Source organism: Pristis pectinata, chromosome 26 (genome assembly GCF_009764475.1).
Source record: "Pristis pectinata isolate sPriPec2 chromosome 26, sPriPec2.1.pri, whole genome shotgun sequence".
Classification (NCBI taxonomy): Eukaryota; Metazoa; Chordata; class Chondrichthyes; order Rhinopristiformes; family Pristidae; genus Pristis; species Pristis pectinata.
In genome coordinates, this window is record NC_067430.1 from 14,708,330 (window position 1) to 14,727,489 (window position 19,160).

General features: G+C 41.7%; 1 protein-coding gene across 3 annotated transcripts in view; it reads right to left on the reverse strand.

Moving 5' to 3' along the window:
* Window positions 1-19,160, reverse strand: part of arhgef19 (Rho guanine nucleotide exchange factor (GEF) 19) — a 75,499-nt gene that overhangs the window by 48,284 nt on the left and 8,055 nt on the right. The window contains exon 1 of one of the 3 annotated variants that reach the window (XM_052039619.1): window positions 16,240-16,367. The exons of the other annotated variants lie outside the window; for them this stretch is intronic. The gene's annotated coding sequence lies outside the window, so the exon portion shown is untranslated. Of the gene's footprint in view, window positions 1-16,239; window positions 16,368-19,160 lie in introns of those variants that run through there. 3 annotated transcript variants of the gene reach the window in all.

A 19,160-nucleotide genomic window follows, 5' to 3' on the forward strand; every position in this document is an offset into this window, starting at 1 on the left:
ATTGTCAGAGTTGCAACAATTCTAACTGACATTGATAGGATGCAGAGCTGGGCTGAGCAGTGGCAGATGGAGTTCAACTCGGAAAAGTGTGAAGTGATACACTTTGGAAGATCGAATTTGAAGGCAGAATACAAGGTTAATGGCAGGACTCTTTAGTAGTGTGGAGGAACAGAGGGATCTTGGGGTCCACATCCATAGATCCCTCAAGGTTGCCGCACAGGTTGATAAAGTTGTTAAGAAGGCGTATGGCGTGTTGGCCTTCATTAGTCGGGGTATTGAGTTCAAGAGCTCCAGGTAATGTTGCAGTTCTATAGAACTCTGGTTAGACCACACTTGGAGTATTGTGTTCAGTTCTGGTCATCTCATTATAGGAAGGATGTGGAAGCTTTGGAGAGGGTGCAGAGGAGATTTACCACGATGCTGCCTGGATTGGAGAGCATGTCTTATGAGGATAGGTTGAGCAAGCTAGTACTTTTCTCTTTGGAGCGAAGGAGGATGAGAGGTGACTTAGAGGTGTACAAGATGATAAGAGGCATAGATCAAGTGGACAGTCAGAGACTTTTTCCCAGGGCGAAAATGGCTAACATGAGGGGGCATAATTTTAAGGTGATTGGAGGAAGATATAAGGGGGATGGCAGAGGCAAGTTTTTTTTACACAGAGAGTGGTGGGTGGATGGAATGCACTGCTGGCAGAGGTGGTGGAGGTGGATACATTAGGGACATTTAAGAGACTCTTAGATAGCCACATGAAGCTATGGGAGGGAAGGTTTAGATACAGTATATCTTAGAGCTGGATAAAATGTCGGCACATCATGGGCCAAAGGGCCTGTACTGTGCTGTAATGTTCTATGTTTCTATGTAATAAGGCCATTGGGCAACTTCAAACTACAGAATTAAAAATTGAGATTTTCTTAAAAGTCATGGCAGTAAAAATCATGGCATCAGTAAAAAATCATGGTATCCATGATTTCCATGACTAAATCCCAACCTTAATAATGACTGACTGGCATTCTGATTTTAGATTCATTCCTCAATGAGGCAAATCCACTAAGAAAATGTCCTTTCTAAGCTTCCAATCTCCCAAAATTTAAGCAGGTCAACCCAGTAGTTAGGAAGTACGCCTGAAGTCCCTGGACTATGCCGACTGGAATACCAAAGGTTCATGGCTGGATATGTAGAATTTGGGGCCTAACCCTAACCCACTCCAGAATCCCTTGGAATAGATACAGAAGGTACTACCAACACTGTTATCATAGAGGCAAATCTCTGAGCAAAGATCACTCATAGTGTAATGCATATATACAATCCAAGGATGGCCCCCATCAAAGATGAAGGAAATTTGCCCCTTGCTATTTAATACAGGACCAGGACCACTTTAAATGGCCATGGGTTGGAGTAGCCTCAGTGAGTTAATGCAGTATACTTTGTAGATGGTACACACTGTAAACACTGATGGTGAAGGGAATGAATGTTTAGAACAGTAGATGGGATACCAGTTTAGTAGCCTTCTTTGTACTGTAATGTTAAACATCTTGAGAGTTGTTGGACCTGCACTCAGGCAAGTGGAAAGTATTCATTCACACTCTTGAGTCATGCCTTCCACATGCTAGAAAAGATTTGGATTGTCAGGAGCCACAGATGAGTTATTGGTCAACCGTGAAGACCCTCCCCCCCGCCCCCAGGATGTTCATGGTGGGGCTCTCATCATCAACATCAAGGTTAGATGGTTAGACCACTCGATCATTGAAGATGGTCATTGCTTGGCACTTTATGGTGCAAATGTTACCTGCCACTTATCAGCCCATGTGTGAGTGTTGCCCAGGTCTTGCTGCTTGTAGGCATGCATTTTCTAGGAAGTTGTGAATGGGATTGAACATTGTGCAATCATCAGAATACATCCTCACTTCTGATATTATGATGGATTTCATTGCTGAAGCAGCTCAAGATGATTGGGTCCAGGACACTGTCCTGCAGTAATGTCCTGTGGCTGGGATGAAAGATCTACAATTACAACAACCATCTTCCTTTGTGCAAGTTATGAATCCAGCCATAGGAGTGTTATCCTCTTGATGTCCTTTGACTTTAGTTTTACCAGAGATCCCTGATGCCACACTTAAGCAGCCAGGTTTGCTAGGGTGGTTCGGGAGGGTTTAAACTAGTTAGCGAGGGGGATGGTAACTAGAGGGGTAGGTCAGAGGAAGAAGGGGATGGGGAAAAGTCAGACCTAACAGGTAGAGAGGCTTTGAGGAAGGAGGAGCAGAGTACAGGGTATAAAAGTAGAAAGGTGGATGGGCTAAAGTGCATTTACTCAAATGCAAGAAGTATCAGGAATAAGTGTGATGAACTGAGAGCTTGGATAAGTACATGGGACTATGATATTGTGGCTGTTACAGAGACATGGCTGACACCAGGGCAGGAATGGATATTGAATATTCCTGGTTTTCAGTGTTTTAAAAGGGATAGCGAGGGGGGGAGAAGAGGAGGAGGGGTAGCGATACTGGTCAGAGACAATATTACATCTGCAGAAAGGGTGGATAATGTAGAAGAATCCTCTTTGGAGTCAATATGGGTGGAAGTTAGGAATAAGAAAGGAGCAGTTACTCTACTGGGAGTATTCTATAGGCCCCATAGTAGCAGCAGAGATACTGAGGAGCAGATTGGGAGGCAGATTTTGGAAAGATGCAAAAATAGCAGGGTTATTATCGTGGGAGACTTCAACTTCCCAAATATTGATTGGCACCTGCTGAGTGCCAAAGGTTTAGATGGGGCGGAGTTTGTTAAGTGTGTCCAGGATGGATTCCTGACACAGTATGTTGACAGGCCGACTAGAGGGGATGCCATATTAGATCTAGTTTTAGGTAATGAACTGGGTCAGGTGACAGATCTCTCAGTGGGTGAGCATTTGGGGACAGCGACCACTGCTCCATAACCTTTGGTATTGTCACGGACAAGGATAGGAGCAAAGAGGATGGGAAGATGTTTAATTGGGGAAAGGCGAATTATGAGGCTATGAGGCGAGAACTTGACAGTGTAAATTGGGATGACATTTTTGAAGGGAAATGTACTATGGAGATGTGGTCGATGTTCAGGGATCTCTTGCAGATGTTAGGGATAAACATGTCCCGGTGAGGCAGAGAAGGAATGGCAGGGTGAAGGAACCATGGGTGACAAGGGAGGTGGAACAACTAGTTAGGAAGAAGAAGGCAGCATACATAAGGTGTAAGCAGCAAGGATCAGACAGGGCTCGTGAGGAATATAGAGTAGCAAGGAAGGAACTTAAGAAGGGGCTCAGGAGAGCAAGAAGGGGACATGAAAAGGCTTTGGCAAGTAGGGTTAAGGAGAATCCCAAGGCTTTTTTCTCGTACGTGAAGAGCAAAAGGATGGCTAGAGTAAAGGTAGGTCCGGTTAAAGACAAAGGTGGGAAGATGTGCCTGGAAGCTGTGGAAGTGGGTGAGGTTCTCAATGAATACTTCTCTTCAGTATTCACCAAGGAGAGGGGTCTTGATGACGCTGAGGGCAGTGTTGGTAGGGGTAATGTTCTAGAGTATGTAGATGTCAAGAGAGAGGATGTGTTGGAGCTGTTAGAAAATATTAGGACAGATAAGTCCCGGGGTCCTGATGGAATATTCCCCAGGCTGCTTTGTGAGGCGAGGGAGGAGATTGCTGAACCGTTGGCTACGATCTTTGAGTCCTCGTTGTCCACGGGAATTGTACCGGAGGATTGGAGGGTAGCGAATGTTGTCCCCTTATTCAAAAACAGTAGTAGGGATGGGCTAGGGAATTACAGACCAGTGAGCCTTATGTCTGTGGTGGGTAAGCTGTTAGAAAGGATTCTAAGAGATAGGATCTATGAGCACTTAGAGAATCATGGACTGATTAGGGACAGCCAGCATGGCTTTGTGAAGGGAAGATCTTGCCTCACAAGCCTGATAGGGTTCTTTGAGGAGGTGACCAGGAAGATTGATGAGGGTAGTGCAGTAGATGTGGTCTACATGGATTTTACTAAGGCGTTTGACAAGGTTCCACATGGTAGGCTTCTTCAGAAGGTCAGAGGCCAAGGGATCCAGGTAGGCTTGGCCGTGTGGATTCAGAATTGGCTTGCCTGTAGAAAGCAGAAGGATGTGGTAGACGGAGTGCATTCAGATTGGACGGCTGTGACTAGTGGTGTCCCACAGGGATCGGTTCTGGGACCTCTACTTTTTGTAATATTTATTAATGACAGATGAGGGGGTGGAAGGGTGGGTTAGCAAGTTTGCAGATGACACAAAGATCGGTGGTGTTGTGGATAGTGTGGAGGGCTGTCAAAGCTTACAGAGGGATTTTGATAGAATGCAGAGCTGGACTGAGAAGTGGCAGATGGAGTTCAATCCAGAGAAGTGTGAGGTGGTACACTTTGGAAGGACAAACTCCAAGGCGGAGTACGAGGTTAGTGGCAGGATTCTGGGCAGCGTGGAGGAGCAGAGGGATCTGGGGGTTCATACCCACAGATCACTGAAAGTTGCCTCACAGGTGGATAGGGTAGTTAAGAAAGCTTATGGGATGTTAGCTTTCATAAGTCATGGGATCGAGTTTAAGAGCCGCAAAGTAATGATGCAGTTTTACAAAACTCTGGTTAGACCACACTTAGTACTGTGTCCAGTTCTGGTCGCCTCATTATAGGAAGGATGTGGAGGTGTTGGAGAGGGTGCAGAGGAGATTTACCTGGATTAGAGAGTATGGATTATGAGGAGAGACTAAAGGAGCTAGGACTTTACTCATTGGAGAGAAGGTGGATGAGGGGAGACATGATAGAGGAATACAAAATATTAAGAGGAATAGATAGAGTGGTCAGCCAGTGCCTCTTTCCCAGGGCACCAATGCTCAGTACAAGAGGACATGGCTTTAAGGTAATGGGTGGGAAGTTCAAGGGAGATGTCAGAGGGAGGTTTTTCACCCAGAGAGTGGTTGGTGCATGGAATGCGCTGCCTGGGGTGTTGGTGCAGGCTGATACGTTGGACAAGTTCAAGATATTGTTAGAAAAACATATGGAGGAATTTAAAATAGAGGGATATGTGGGAGGAAGGGGTTAGATAGTCTTAGGTGTGGTTTGAAGGTCGGCACAACATGGTGAGCCGAAGGGCCTGTATTGTGCTGTATTGTTCTATGGTTCTATGGTTCTTAAATTCTGCTTTGATGTCAAGGGCAGTCACTCTCACCTTATCTCCAGGATTCATGTTTGGACCAAAGCTGTGCTAAGACTTGGCCACATCCAAACTGGCTTTTGGTAAGAAAGGCTACTATAAGTTAGGATCTTTCTCACTGTTATTCCGATACTGCTGCCTTAGTGATAATTTCATAAATTTGGGCTACAGAAAGTTAAAGGTTGATTTGTATTTTTGCACCACCTTTTCAAAACATTTTGTAAGTGTATGATTTTGAATGCCAGAATAATGTTGATAGAAGCACAGTATTCATTTTGTACATAACTGTATCCCACAGCCAGCAGTGAGATGAATGATGAGTGATTCTGCTTTTTGTTGTGTTGGTTGAAGGAAGGCTGTTGCCCAGGACAACAGGGGAATTTCTTACAGCAAAACAGCACATTATGAAACATTTTAAACATATACCATGTGTCCCCTCTGTCTCTCGTGAGCAATTTGGAATTATTGGGGCAATTTCCCTGGTTACTAAACAAAAGCAGCACCCTCAAACCTAATAACTCACATCCATGTCTGGGACTGGCATGGTTTTATCATGTGAATTTCTGCTTCCCATTGGCCCAGCCAGTAAAAAAAATAAATATCTTTTCCATGATCTCCAATTGCATTTTCACCCGACTAGGAACTCCATGAGAAATCAGCTCTTGTTCAAGAGGCTGTGGTCCCAGGGACTCAGTGATGCAGGTTGTAAGAATTCTGGACTGTGTCTGCTTTGTTAAGATGAGCTTGATTTCTCCTGTGTTGCATTGGCATCCTGAAAATCTCCTCCTTCTGTATATAATTGATCTGCACACAAGTTTAGACAAGGAGGATTTTTATTGCCTGGAGATAATTTAATAGTGCATTATTTTTTTCTGTCCACTGAGACCCCCCACAAATTCTCTAGTAATTTATCACGACTTAGAGTTATATTATTACATTTAGTTAATGATAGTAAAGATCATACTTCAAAAGAGACTTGGTCCATTTGTGAAACATTCCCATCAGAACAGTAATCGAAAAATAATCAGCCTGAAATATGCACTCTGTTTCTCCACAGATGCAGCATGACCTGCTGAGTGTTTCCAGCAGTTCTGCATTATTTTAAATTTCAAAGGGAGTTTGTGCAATAACCGTATGTCCTCAGACTGTTACAGTTGTAACCCAAATGGTGGAGATCAGTGAAACTAACTTCTCGATGAGATGGTGAAGAAACACACTTGTGTGAGATACACACAGTAGTGTAGCGGTTAGTGTAACGCTATTACAGCGCCAGCGACCTGGGTTCAATTCCGGCCACTGCCTGTAAGGAGTTTGTACATGGGTTTCCTCCAGGTGCTCCAGTTTCCTCCCACATCCAAAGACATATGGGTTAGGAAGTTGTGGGCATGTTATGTTGGCGCCGGAAGTGTGGCGACACATGCGGGCTGCCCCCAGAACACTCTACGCAAAAGATGCATTTCACTGTGTGTTTCAATGTACATGTGACTAATAAAGATACCTTGTCTTATCTTACCTTATCAATGCTGACCTCTGACCTGTACTACCATAAATTACTGCTGTTATCAATTAAAAAAGAGACAGATAAATTAGATCATCTTGAAGTGGAGCCCAGCAGGCCTGGCTTTCCAATGATTCCAAGCAGAGATTTTGTTTTATTATCCTGATTCGCTAGATACTTATCATAAGCAAAACAATAAGGGAGAGGTGACTGCCATGCAGATCAACAATAACTTAATTATCAAATAGAAAGTCAGAGAGATAAGTCTTAAAGAAGAGAAGAGAGGTAGCATAGATAGGGTGGTAAAGAAGGTATGTGGCATGCTTGTCTTTTCTGGTTGAGGCATTGAGTATAGGAGTCAGGAAGTCATGTTGTAGCTGTATAAAACCTTGGTTAGGCCGTATTTGAAGTATTGTGTACAGTTCTAGTCACCCCATTACAGGAAGGAATTACTGGAGGCTTTGGAGAGGGTGCAGAAGATGTTCGCCAGGATGCTACCCGGACTAAAGCATATTAGCTATAAGGAGAGGTTGGACAAATCAGAGAAACAATCCAGAGATTGTTTTTTTTGGAGCATCAGACACTGAGCGGAGACCTGATAGAGGTTTATAAAATTATGAGAGGCATAGCTTGGGTAGATAGAGTCTTTTTCCCAGGGTTTAAATGTCAAATACTAGAGGACATTGCTTTAAGGTGAGAGGAAGAAAGTTTAAAGGAGACATGCGTGGTAAGTTTTTTTTACAGAGAGAGTAGTAGGTGGCTGGAACACACTGCCAAGGGTGGTGGTAGAAGCAGACACAATAGTGGTATTTAAGAAACATTTAGACAGACACATTAACATGCAGGGAATGGAGGGATATAGATCATGTGCATTCTATATCCACATGAATAAACCTACCTAGAGATAGGTAGGTTTAGTTTAATTTGGCATCATGATCGGTACAGATATCATGGGCTGAAGGGCCTGTCCCTGTGCTGTACTGTACTAACATTCTATGTTCTGAAGGAGGTGTTTAGGGTAGCGGGGTATGGAGTGTAGAGTGCAGAGCATTGCTTGAATTATAAAGGTTCAGCACCCTTTATGACTGTGACCCAGTCTTCCAATTCCACACTATCTTCATATACATGTTTTCTCTGTGCTAACATCGCCTGTCTCTGTCACTGCTGCTCACAAGCCCTCTTCCACATGTTGCTCGTGACCAAACATAACAATTACGATATATTCAACACTGGAAAAGTTACAGCCACCAATCATCCACTTTCTGCAGTTTCATCCTCATTCAAAATTCATCTGCCTTTATCATAACTCACACCACCCATCACCTAGGACTCATTGGATTATAGTCCACCAACAAAATAATTAAAAGAATCTCAGTCTTGTTTTCAATATTTTCTCCATGGTCTCATCTTCTTCTGAACTTCTCCAACAGTTCAGGTACTCTGCCCTCCTCCAGCCATCAGTACATTTTGGACTTCCTTTAGCCAACATTGACCTGCCATCACCTGATTAGTCTGAAAACTCAGGAATTCCTTCTCTGAACCTATTCCACTCTCCACCTCTTTTCCCTTTATTGCATCTTGAAACTTATCTCCAAGACCAAGTTCTTGCCCTCCTGCCCTGTGGCTCGGTAACGAGATTTTCCTGATTACATTCCTGTGAAATGTCTGGGATGCTTCACAATTTTAAAGATGCCATATAAATGCAATTTATTACTATTGTGGTGCTCCTAAGCACTTCCTTTGGGTGTTGCTATGGGACATTGCCAAAGATTAAAGCACGTAGGAGCAATAGGGCAGGTTTCCACAGGCAGGCAAATAGCAAGTAAAAGCGCCTCTCCATCAAGGCAAAGTGCACAACATCATTCAGGCCAAAGCCATCTGCAGGAATCTCAGTCTGTTCACCACTCCAAACGTTCAGTCCCTCCACTGTGAGTGCACTGAGCACTATTAACAAAGTGCACAGCAGATATTCATCAAGGCTGCTTCAACCACAGCTCCCGCCCCTGCAAGTTCTACCACCTAGAAGGACAGGAGGTGCTTGGGAAGACAACCACCTGCACTTTTTTTCTTCCCTACACACTACCTCAAATTGGAAAGATATTGTGATTCCTTCTGCAAAGCCTTGGAGTCCCTGCCCACTGCACTGTGTGACTACATTCACCAGTTGACTTCAATGATTCAAGAAAACAGCTCACCAACACCTTCTCAAGGGCGCTTAGGAATGCGTAGTAAATTCTGGGTTTGCATGAATGGGCCTCAGCCCATAACTGAGCAAAAATAAAATTTGAGGTTTGGCAGGGAAGCCTAAAAAGATGATCCTGTCTAACAGCATCATTCCAGCAGGCATTCCCAATACCTTCGAGCAGATAGCAATCAGGAAGGGGAGCCCTGAATCAGTTATTCCTCTTTACCCAGAGTTCTGACTACACCATCCTAACCAGGATTCAGTAATACAATAAAGGCAGAAGTTGTGCTCCAAGATATTCGAGTCTATGTGTTTCAGTATCATAATGCATGGATTCTTTCCATTGAGCATGGCATTTGAACTAGAAACTGAGATATTCATACATACACTCTCAAAGGTCCTGGGCTGTTGAGTGTCTCAATATTCTCTGCCTGCTCTTGGCCCAGTGCCACATCCTACACACGTTCCAACAGCTTTCCTTAGCTAGTAAGTTTCCCTGCTGTTGACAACTGATGTGATCAGCATCATGATCTGTCCAGAGATGGGGAGGAAAATGAAGCACGATATGCACCAGTGTTGTGGAACCCGGTCTACTTTAGACTTTTCCTTTATCCCCAGGCTCTAGCCACATGTGGATGTGATTCTGTCCACTGCTTACTGCAAGCAAAAATTTTCACAAGAACAGGAATTGGAAAATATTTTCTATTGTGCAATAATCAGAATCATTTTCTTTAGTAACTGCAGGAGGAGAAGGGGGGCAAAATGAAAGAGAACAGATGAGAAAAATGGATGCCAATTAAAGGGGCATAGAAAGGAGAAATTGGAAGGGAAGGAAAGGGGAGCTAAAGTTATACTTCATTGGGAAGAAGAAGGGAGAAGCCAGGAGTGGTGTTTGAGAATATGAGAGGAAAGGAGGACATCAGTCTTAACAGAAGACTATTGGGGGAAGGGTGGTTTTGGGTTACAGGTGGGAGAGGAAATGGGTTTGCAGGGAGTTATAACCTGGTGAGTGAGAAGTATTAGTGTGAACTGAGTCAAGATATGGAGTGGGAAGACTGGAGGGCTTTGAAAAGTTATTGATTTGACAAGTTGGCAGTCATTCCAGTCTCAACTGGAAGTTGGCAAGAAGAGTGGCAGGTGGAAAAGGATGCTGGAATAAAGTGTCATTTCGACATTGGATGAAGGGATTATTAAACTGACTTGAAGTGGAGCAGTCAGGGAAGAGCAGGGTTGAGGGAGGAACTAGAACAGTTGGTGAAAGAGAGCCTTTGTGGAGGATATGGACAGGATCCACAGTCTTTGTGAAAGACCACAAGACATGAAAAAGTGGAAAAATGAGTTGGCCGTTCCATCCCTTGAGCTTGCTCTTCCATTCAACAGGATCATGGCTGATCTAATACTTCTCAGGTCCATTTTCTTGCCCTACCCCCGATTAGAAATCTTTCTATTTCGGTCATAAATATTAGGATTCTCCACCAACAGCTCTCTATGTCAAGGAGTTCCAAAGACTCACAACCCACGAGAAGAAATTCTTCCTCATCTCAGTCTTAAATGGGGCACCGCCTTATTCTTAGATCCTTTTTTTTGACTCCCAGGAGAGGTAACACCCTCTCAGCATTTACCATGTCTAACCCCCTAAAAATCTTAACTGTTTCAATAAGATTGCCTTTCATTCTTCTAAGCTCCAATGAGTCGTACTCCAAATTGTTTAACCTTATCCTGTAGGACATTCCCTCCCCCCCGGGATCATCCTAGTGAATTTTCTCTGAACTGTACATTCACTTCTGTCCATCAACACAAAAGCCGCAAGAGTCGAGTAATTGATATGTATTGTAAACAGTTGCAGTCCCAGAAGTGATCTCTACTTGTTACCAGTTTCCAACCTGAAAATAACCCCCCTATTGTTACTCATTGCTTTCCTGCCTGTTAAATAATCCTCTATCCATGCTTCAACACCATGGGCTCTTGTCAATTAACCATTCATGAGACCTCCTTGTCAAACATCTTCTGGAAATTCAAAAACAGCTGCACAACGTTTCTCTTTTATCCGTTCCGGTCGAGACTTCTTAAAAATACTCTGATAAATTTGTCAGAAACAATTTCCATTTTATGAAGCCTTGCTGACTCTGTTTGATTAGTTCATGATTTTCCAAATATGTTTCAATAATTGATTTCAATATTTTTCCAATAGACGTCTGGCCATTGTTTACAGTTACCTGCTTTTTCTTTCTCTGTCTCTCTCTCTCCCCCTCTCCCTCTCCCTCTCCCTCTCCCTCTCTCTCTCTCTCTCTCTCTCTCTCTCTCTCTCTCCCTCTCCCTCTCCCACCCACCCACTCCCTCTCTTTCTGAATAGGAGTGTCACATCAGCAGTCTTCCAATCCTCTGGTACTTCTCCAGAATCTAAAGAATTTTGGAAGATTACAGCTAATGCATCCACTATCTCAGTAGCCATTTCTTTTAGGAGCTGAGGAAGCAAGTGACCCAAACTAGGGACTTATCAGCCATTAGCCCCATTAGTTTTCCTCAGACTATTTCTCTAGTAATGGTGATGGTAGTTCATCCTTCCCCAGCATTATTAAATATTATTGGGATGTTCTTTGCACCTTCTCCCATTAAGGCCAATGCAAAATATCTGTTTACCTCCTCTGCCTTGTTCCCTATTTCTGTTTCCCCAGCCCCGTTCTCTAAGGTGGCTTCTCCCTTCTTTTTTTTAATTTGCTTAAAGAAGCTCTTACTGTCTGTTTTTTATATTACTCTCTAGTTAACCTCGTAGCTTATTTTCTCTCTCTTTATTCTCTTTCCCTTTTTCTCCTCCTTTGCTTGTTTTTGAATTTATCCCAGCCTTTGGGTCTACCACTAAACTACCACTTTCAACTTAATATACTCTAAATTCTTTGGTTAACCATGGTTTGTTCATTCCTCCCTTAGAATTTTTATTCCTTACTGTGATATAATTTTGCTCAGAGTCATGAATTACCTCCTTAAATGTCTGCCACTGCTTGCTTACAGTCTTTTTGCTAACCAATCTGCCCAGTCATGTTAGCCAATTTTATCCTCCTATTGTAAATCCCTTAAATTAAACACAGTTGTTTTCAACCCAAGCTTCTCCATCTCAAACTGAATACAAAATTCTATCACGCTGTACTTCCTTGGAGAGATTTTACTCTGGGGCTCTTTACTAAACCAGCTTCATTACCCATTACCAGATCCAAGATAGACAGTTCTTTGACTGTCTCCATAGTGTTTTGCTCCAGAAAGCTCTTGCTGAACTGAACATGAGATTACGAAAATAAATGTGGGAAATTAATAATTGGAGAGTGATGTACAATTTGATCTGCTGTTAACAGCAGTTCTAACCATAATTTTCTCCCTTTCGGATTAAAAATATTGAATTGCTTAAAATTAGCCAAAGCATTTCAATGTTTCATAAAAAAGTGCAGAGCCTTTGAGGGCAGCATGTGCACAGATCTGTCCAAATGCAGAACCAGTTTTGCTCTTCAGATATTTGACTGCTGGGTTAATTGGCCACTGCAATTAACATAGGTTAATTGAACAAAGAATCAAAAGGGAGTTGATGGGTTTGTGTGAAAGAGAATATGTTGCAGGAATAAAGAGAAATAAGGAGGGGGAAATGGGACACTCCCCTGGGAATTGGCAATGGATTCACTGGGCCAAATGGCCTCTTTCTGTGTAGAAAGAAGTACAAGTTAAGTTTTATTTTATTTCCTCAATATGAGTAAAAGAATGCTGAAGGAATAACTAAGTTCAAAACTCCGAGAAAACTGTTGGCTTTCCCTTGTGGTAGACTTATAATTAAGGCTGCTCTTGTGTCATCAGCCTTTTGGCAGCTGTGTCAGTAAACTTTGGAAAGTTATTGGTCAATTATCTTTAACTTTTGGCTTGTTGGAAGACCAAATCTGCCACCTTCTCTGTCCCAGGTATCTCGCTACAGCCAGTGACTTAGTGAATGAACTGCTAATGCACTGAGAATATTTCAAGCAATTATTCAGTAAGATGTTACTTTTGGGCTCAAAATGTCAATGAGGGAATTGAAACTATCATCAATGTTGACTCAAGGACTCCCCAGTCAATACAGCATGGATTAGATACAGATTAGAAAAATTGAATGAGACATTTTTTACCAGTTACATGGGAATGTTATATCACAGAGTAGGAACAAAACACTTTGAAGAATGAAATGCAACAGCTACAAATTGTGGTTCACATTAAATCAAAAACTCAAGATGAAATTTAACTGAGCTCTTGAAAAATGTCTTAGAAAATACAAATAAATTGAAAGGCAGTGCTTCTAGATATCAAACATTTATCAGTGAAACAAATAGCTGATGTCATAGAAGAGAATGACTCAGATTCCTGAAACAGTGTGGTGAATTATAGGAAAGGTGAACATTCTTCTGGGCAAGGATGTGACAAGAGCCTTCCTGGCAACAAGAACTGGTACCAGCAGGGAAGGTTTCAGTGGTAATAATGACCAAATACAAAGAGGATTGGCAAACAAAAAGGAGATAGTTTGATTTCTAACTGTGGAAATATGCAAAGTGTTTTGAATAAAATTGGTGAGCTCCAGATAGAAATAAACCTATGGGTATTACAGTATAAAACCAAATGGGGGATGGCTGGAGCAGATTCCCAGTCAGAGAATATTCAGGAGTTTGGGCATGCAAACAATGGAAGGACTGCAATATTAATCCAAGATTTTTATAGAGCACTGGAACATAACATTGATATCAGGGAAGATGCAAAAGGTCTACTTATTTATTTAGAAAAGATGGAAGCTACAATTTCAGAGCACCAAACAGTGGGAATCAGATAGAGCTACAGGTATGTAAAAATTAGAGAAAATGCCATAACAGCAGGAACTTAATTAACCAAAGAAAGATTTCAATAAAGTAATTAAAGTGGTAAAGAAGAGGAGGAGCTTCCACAATGCAGCCACATCAGGTATGTTTTAAGTTCTATTAAGAACAGAGGCAGTGCTAGAAACAGATGCACAAAGCAAAGTGAGACAAGTGGATAATGTGAAGGATTGGGGAGCATCAGGCAACAATGCAAAGAATAGAATTAGGTTTCATTAAAAGACCTGAAAAAGGATAAAGATACCAAACTAGAACAAGAATACCAGTGAGTTAAAAGAGGAATGAGGTTAGATAAATTGGAATTAAAAATTTGCACATTGTAATGTGGATACAACGGAAAATGTTAGGAGATAATTGGAGAACAAATTAGGCATATTTGCATGCAGGGATAAAGCTGTTCCTTCACTGTAGTGATAAATTAATATTAAAATATATCACACAGCACATATGCAGAAATAACAATAGAAGATCAAGCAGCATATGGGGGGGGGATCCAAAGAAAAATATAGTACCTTTCACTCCAACTCAATTCCTTTACACAACTTGGGCCTTTATATATCTGATAAGCAACACAAATTACTAAATTTTGCAATTTGATGATCAAGTTGGATTCCAGCAAATTCAAAGGCTTCTATAACACAGGCCCTCTGTGCAAATAAATGCCACCAACTTCCTAATTATTGCAACCAGTCCCTGTACCTCAGGGCTTCTCAAAACACTTTACAGCCAATTAAGTGCTTTTGAAGTGTAATCACTGTTATAATGTAGGAAACAAGAGTTAATTTGCTCTCAGCGAGTTCCAACAAATAGCAATATGATAATAGTCAGTTTTTTCTCTAATGATGTTGATCAAGGGATAATCCCCAAGACACTGCCTTTAACCCCCATACCTGCTTCATAATTGTTCTTGGGATCCTCTACATCCACTTGAGAGAGCAGAAGTCTCAACCTAACTGAAAGGCAGGATCTCAGTAATGACCAGAAAACCAGCCTGAAATTTTGGGCTCAATAACAACAACATGTATTTCTATTGCATCTTTAAAATAAAAAAAAGTATTCCAAGGTGCTTCATAGAAACAGTATCATACAAAACTTTCGATCACGTCACATAAGAAGATATTAGACGGATGACTAAAGGCTTTGTCAAAGCAGTGAAAGAGAAATTTAAAGGAGGTAAAAGAGTTAGAGATACAGAAAGGTTTAGGAAGGGAATGGCAGCTTAGGGCTTTTGCTGCTGAAAGTAAGGCTGCCAATGGTTTGGGGTGATCCAGAGGCCAGAACTGGAGTCCAGGTATCTTGGAGTAATGTAGGGCTGAAGGAGAGATCAGAAGTAGCAAGGGGTGAGGCCACAGAGGATCCCAAAACAAACGTGAGAATTTTAATATGGAAATGTTGCAGAGGTGGAGGAGGAAATGGGAGATTTTAGTGCTTGTGCAGATATGTGATCCACATAGTCACATCTCTGAAGGGACATAAACCCACTGCCTTCCACTTCAGGATTGGAAGTGGTAGTAACTGAACCACAAGGGTTAGAAAACTGAAAGGCAAGTACAAATAAAGAGTGGATGGAGGAGATGAAGGGCAATAATCAATGTAAATTGTCCCTAGTGTAGCTGGGTGGCAGGAAAATCTGGAGAGTGTTAATGGGCATGTGTGTGAGAATAGGTATAGGCTACAGGGGGAGTGCAATCAATGGCAATGCTCTGAGGGCCACCACAGACTCAAGGGGCTAAATACCCCCCTTCTATGTCTTAAACAAATGAAATAATAAACAATATATAATAAATATAAACTAAAAGAAAATATAATAAAAAATATAAAAAGCTAGCCAAAGGAGTGAAACCAGTTGAGTAGGTGCTAATGGAAGGTCTTTGTATTGGCAGAGTGCCATTCTCAGGAGTGTTAGATCCCTTGCCTTAATGAATATACATCTGGGTATATTAACAATCATAAAAATAGGGACAATTATTAATTTTGAAGATTATAAGAAATTTCAACAGGACACAGACAATGTTAAATTATAATCTAGAGAAACATGAGACACTGGATTTTGAAAGGATGAATAGGGAGGAGTATACACAATGGTAAAATTAGGAGTGGAATGGCAACAAACTTTAGCAGTTGGATGCACAAAACTGCCTGAAAAAAAGTGCATAGGATGCAGTAAGTTATAAATAGGAGAAAAAGCAAACAGGCGATGTTAAATGTTCCAGTACAATTTGAATATTTTGAGTGCTCTAGTTTAAGAATAATATTAAAGCCATGGAGAAAATGGACAGAACAGGTACAGCAGGGTAGTTGTTAGATTACAGGATGGGCAGCCAGTCCTGGACCTCCATCCAGAGAGAGGAGTTTGAATCCCAACACAGCAGCTGGAGAATTTAAGTTAAATTAAATAAACATGGAGTTTTAAGGAAGACAATCTAAGTAATGGTAGCCATGAAACTATCACATTGATGCTCACTAACGTCCTCAGGTAAGGAAATCCGCCATTCTTACCTGGTCTGAATTACACATGACTCCAAGCCCAACCCACCAATGCGGTTGATTCTTAACTGTCTCATCAGTTCAGGGGGAAATTAGGAATGAACAATAAGTGCAAGCATTGCCAGCGACATTCACATCCTGTGAATGAATAAAAAGGAAAGGTTTACCGTGAGGATCCCAGGGATGGGGCATGAAAAACTACAAAGGTTAAGGGGACACATGACAGAGGTATTCATATTTATAATAGAATTATTATATAAATTTTGAGAGGAAAAATAGAAATAATAGGGATACGTTTAAGATCACTAACAGGAGAGTAAAATGAGACCATGATTTTGGTTTAGATAGTAGGTTGTCAGGGCATGGAAAGCCTTCAGAGAAACAGTGGTAGAAACAATTCCTTTTAAAGACAAAGAGGACAATTATTTGAAAAGTAAAATTGAGCATTTAGGAAAGGGCCTGGAGATGGCACATTTACTGTATATGCGATACTCCTAAATGCAACATGTGTAAGATACAACAAGTCTCATCTACACTGTCCTCAAAGGGGATACGAGTCAATCCTCCTGGAGCCAGCTCAGATAGGGGAGTCCAAAGGATGGGCTGGATGTAAAATGAAGCTTCTCTTACACTAGGGATATCCAAGTCCTGTCTAGATCAATTGGTCCATGCCATGGAGTGTTGGGTCTTCCACAAAGAGTGGGATATAAGTCTGTACATATTCCAAAAAAGCCACAAGTGGTTTGAGAGATTGAATTGTCTCTTTTAGGGTTATGATTTAGGATTTATCCATCAATGAGGCAATACTATTAAAAATAATCTTTTCCAAATGTTCAGGCCTACACAGTTGAGTCAGGACAAAGCAGCTGATAACAAATATAAGCACAAATTGGCCTGAGCTTCAGTGGCTAGATTACCAAGATTGACAGATTCTCCTGGCCTTAATGTCAGACACCTGTACTCTATCACTCCATCAATACTATAAGGTTTTATGGAGTATAGGAGTATTTCCCCAAATACTCTTACTTAGTTAGGACCTCCAAGGTCCAAGGTGCCTGACTCATCATAGGTTATATGCAGAATAACCATATAATTTGTCCTTCATTGCCCTATCAAGTACAGAGTGGATTAAATACAGAGTAAATATCTCTCTCCACTACCCTGTCAGTGAGTCCCAAATCAGGCACAGCACAAGATCAGATAGGTGAAATTTTCTCTGAACTATCCTGACATACTCCCTGCACACTTCCACCAAAAACTGAATTGAACCAGTTAGAAATGTTCCACAGATTTCAAAACTTGCATGTTGTATATCCAGAATAAATGCAGGAAACGTTCACAGAAAAGGAGCTTATCCTGGTGCACAGTTTCTTCTTTAATTCAAAGTATTTTAGTTGTAATTATTCCAGCTGACAGTGGAAAGAGCCCTAAACACATTGGATCCTAGGAGTAATGATGATGTGTAATCCACCGCACCAGCCTGTGTCCTGGTACAGAATGACTTAGTTGTGCTGGCAATGCAGGATTTGCATTCAAGGTAGGGCTGGATGCCAAACACTTCTGAACAAGCTAGCAGCTGCTCAAAGACTGATTTTCCGCATAATGGCACCAGGAGAAGTCCCTTCTGATCTGGAGATCCACACTGACAGCCTTTGGTGTAGCTCTTTCAGTAGCCCTTCCTGTAGCCCTCCCAGTAGCCTTTCAGTTTTCATCTGAAAAACTGAATAGTTGCTGTTTATCAAGGGACCTTTTACACTTTTGTTTCCAATGCCTGCGATAGGGAGATATTTGTGATTTTGACAGACATTAGCATGCAGATGGAAAGAGCCCAACCATAGTCCTGCACCATGAGATCATTTCAAACACTGGGTCTTGTGAGCCTTAAATAATCTTGTGATCGGAAACTAACCACATTAGGTACACTTCCACAGACAATAGAATGAAACTTAGTAGGCATGCAATGAATGGATCTTGATTACAGAACTCTACACAATCAAAGTGTCCCCAAGAACAATAGAAGTACAAGAACTGGAATGGGTTATTCAGTCTCTAAAACATATTGTAACTTTTAATAGGGTTGGCCGTGGTTCATTTGGTAATGCACTCAGCTCTGCCTGTGGATTCGAGTTTAGAAGTGGTGTCTTTCAAATGAATGGTTAAGCTTGGGCCCTGTCTACTCTCTCAGGTAAGTAAGAAAGATCCCTTGGCATCTATTGAAGGATGAGGGAGTTATCCCCAGGGCCCTGCCAATATTTCACGACCAAAGTGCAATTTGTGGGATCTTGCTGTGCACAAATTGGCTGTCACATTTCCAACTGTAACAACAGTTCCAAAATTCTGAAATGTTATGAAAGCTGTTATAAGACCATAAGACATAGGAGCAGAATTAGGCCATTTGGCCCATCGAGTCTGCTCCGCCATTCGATCATGGCTGATTTATTTTTCCCTCTCAACCCCATTCTCCTCCCTTCTCCCTGTAACCTTTGATGCCCTTACTAATCAAGAACCTATCAATCCCTACGCTTTAAATATACCCAATGACTCCGCCTCCACAGCCGCTTGTGGCATGAATTTCACAGATTCACCACCCTCTGACTAAAGAAATTCCTCCTCATCTCTGTTCTAAAGGGACATCCTTCTATTCTGAGGTTGTGCCCTCTAGTCCCAGACTCTCCTACTACTGGAAACATCCTCTCCACATCCACTCTATCCAGGCCTTTCAATATCAAGATGTTCCATAAACTTGTCTTTTTTCCTTCATTTTCCTAAGTTGGTTCCATATTCTCTTTTCCTACTCCAAACAAAAATTCTTCAGCTTTGAGCTGTTCAATAAAATTAGAGTCTCAACAGCTTTTTGGAGAAGATTCCCAAGTTCTGCCAACATCTATTGTATATCTCCTTGTGTCTATTTTATATCTCTTAATGTCTGACCA